The sequence below is a fragment of the Brassica oleracea genome, chromosome C3 (assembly GCF_000695525.1).
Source record: "Brassica oleracea var. oleracea cultivar TO1000 chromosome C3, BOL, whole genome shotgun sequence".
NCBI lineage: Eukaryota > Viridiplantae > Streptophyta > Magnoliopsida > Brassicales > Brassicaceae > Brassica > Brassica oleracea.
Window position 1 is genome coordinate 13,400,767 of NC_027750.1, and position 3,266 is coordinate 13,404,032.

Sequence of the window (3,266 nt, forward strand, 5' to 3'; positions counted from 1 at the left end):
GCTTGAGTACATTAACAATGAAATCCTTGTGCATCAAATAATATATACAGAAAAGAGTACTCAAGAGATTTAATATGAACCAGTCTCACCCATTATCTAGTACATGGGCGTGAGATCACTTGTTTTGGACACTGATCCATTCAGTCCAAAGGTGGACGATAAAGAAGTCCATTTAGTCCTGAGATGGACGATGCAGAAGTCTTGTTTTAGACACTGATCTGATTGGTCCATAAGAAGGACGATGAAGAAGCCTTTGATTTTGGTTTATTTTATACTTACCAGCCCAAAGAGGGGTTATTTGGTTTTGTTGGTTTGTTTTTCAGACAGGTTATGTTTTACACATGGTGGTACACGCATACCACAGCAACATCATCCAAGATTTCGTGTGTGTGTGTATTTGAGGTCGATGACTCAATATGTTCGATCAGAATATGGCATGGCCGATGGTAAAGAAGAACCAACTATCATGTTCGAGGACAAAGCATATTCTGCTCAAGATCTTCATCACCCACGGATTACAGAAAATTGGAGAGGTCCAAGGGACCTTCAGTAATGTCCAAATCAAGGGGAGTAATGTGTGTTGTACTCTTTTTCCTTCACCATGGTTTTGTCTCAATTGAGTTTTCCTGGTAAGGTTTTAATGAGACAACATTAAAACACATGGTTATGGCATCCAAGGGGGAGTGTTATGAACCAGATTGTGGATGGCTCATAACCAAAAGATTATGATTTGTAATATTTCCATTTATCTATGACGGTGTAATCTCCTATATAAGGAACTTCTATGTTATGAATAAAGATAGATTTTTCTATTTCTTTTATAACAGTATGCAATTAATCTAATCATTCTTTCCAAAAACGAAATATATGTAATTTGTACGTATTGTGCATGGGTTTGCATGAAATAGCCACTGCAGCTATGAAATCAATCGGTTTGGCCCAATAGTTTTGGTAGCCACTATTATATCGTTTTTGTGACATTATTAAAGTCGTGTTAATGTTTTTAAAAATATGGAAAGGAATAAAGTTTGGACCTCGTCTCGGGAGAAGGCAACTTCGTGGAATGTAGATTGCTTGTCAAATTAAAAAAGATGGGAATTTCATTTCATATGCGTGGTCAATGCGTGTAAATGAATATTCAATTGTGGGAGTATTAACTAAACTCAGAACATAATTTTGTACTTCTGCATATTTTGGTTATTAGTATCAAGCCTGCCTTCTTCTCCTTTCCTGCATCAGTTAACATGGTTTGGGACAAGTTTTCTAAGCTTCCAAGTTAAAATCAATTGACAATAAATAAAGTGACTCAAATCTTTTATATATTATTCAAGTTTTTTACAAATTTCTAACGTGAGATCTTTTCTCCAACACCCTCCCTCAAAATAATGGTGAATATAACCATTAATCTCGTAGAATTCATCATACCCCTCAGAAACAATGCTTTATTTTCTAGTAATCTCGAAATAACTGAGCCTTCTATTGACCATCAATTAGTGGGTTGATCGGACCACTATCCAGACCGGATTAATGGGCCATGGTGTGGATCCGCTCTGATACCATGACAAAGGTAAGTGATGTTGATCGAAGAAAGTGTCGAGTTGCGAGGATTGCTTTTGCCGCGATCGCAATCTTCCCACCACTCACGATAAGTATGAAAACTGAAACCCATTATTTTTACGGCACAATCCTCTGTGAGCTGAAGAGATGATGAGACGAGATTAGTGTGACCTATTGGCGGACTGAGTTGGTACTTATGGTCAAGGCAATATGTTAAGCCCATTGCGATTCTTAACCTCATTCTCCAATCCAAGTGTGCTGATTCTTTATCTACAACATCAAGAAGAAAAAAGTTGCTTCCCTTTAGATCATCACAAAGAAACTGAGCCAACATGAGACATTATACCTTATGACAAGTACGCAGTGTAAATGTTCAAAGAGTGATCCGTTTGGAACATATTAGAAGATCAAGATCATGGTGAAAGGCTCATTATCTTCACAGTAGCTAAGAAGGTTTACAAAGTTCTTGTTGTTGATCTTTGACATCATTTCAATCTAAAAATGTTGGGAACCGAAAAATGTTAATGAATGAAGTCACACATTTGTAGTTGAAGAAATAATTAGCTAATATATAAAGGGATATGACCAATCAATTTATCGGCAATTGATTTTAAATTGGAAGTCCATGATAATGATAAGCAGGAATTTAACAAAAATGATGAGGTTTACTAATGGTCACAAGTACAACAACCGTAACAAATATGAAGAAACGGGAGAACTACCATACCTTATTCCTGAAGTGGGTTTCTGTACTGTCCTTCCAGTCTTTAGCACAAGCAGTAGCAAGGGAAGCAACATCTATCTCCACTCCACATACTATGGCTCTAAAATGTAACTCTTATGTCGCATCTAAACAATTTTCAGATTTATCATTTTCTGATGCATTGATAATGTAGATTCTAGGCATCTTTAAAAATAACTAGTATTTGATATATGCATCAACATGGGTGGGTGTTTGTTTTAACTGAATAGATATATGCAATTTTTCACAACAAAAAAAATGTAATGGTTGTACAAACGAACATTATATAGGTATTTATTCGATTTATAATATATAACATTTATGATAGATCGACAGTTTTTAGTTGTCTGTAATTTGTTGGTTGCTCATATTGTGATTCGATATCATAATAATTAAAATAATATGTTATATAACCCATTCGTAAATTAATAACTTTCAACTACAAAAACCATTTTGATGAATTTATTTATAAATTAAAACACCAATTAATATGTTTATGTATATTAATAAAACTATCTTTTCAAAATATTTTTTTTATCAAATAAAATGTATTTTATATTAATAAGATAGATAGATATCTCTATAAGTTTTTTATATAGCCAAATGAATTCCAGTTTTATGTTTATTTTTGAGGAATATATTAAATTAAAATTTATTTGTTGTATTCTTCTTATAATTCAAATATATCGGTGTGAATTATATTAATCATAAAATTATTAAACATATATTTGAATAATAATTATATATATATATATATGTATATAAATATGTTGGTATCTCTCCTGCTTTGCCACGTGGAAAGTCGTTCGCTGCAGAGGCGACACGTGTCTGTCACAACATTATTTGGGCTTCAGACTTATAAATTTTGGGCCTTATACAACTCTAATTTTTCAAGTCCGGTAACCCATAAAGTCCACTTCTGAACCAGCAGCCGTAATCAATTATATATAGATAGATAACAAAAAAA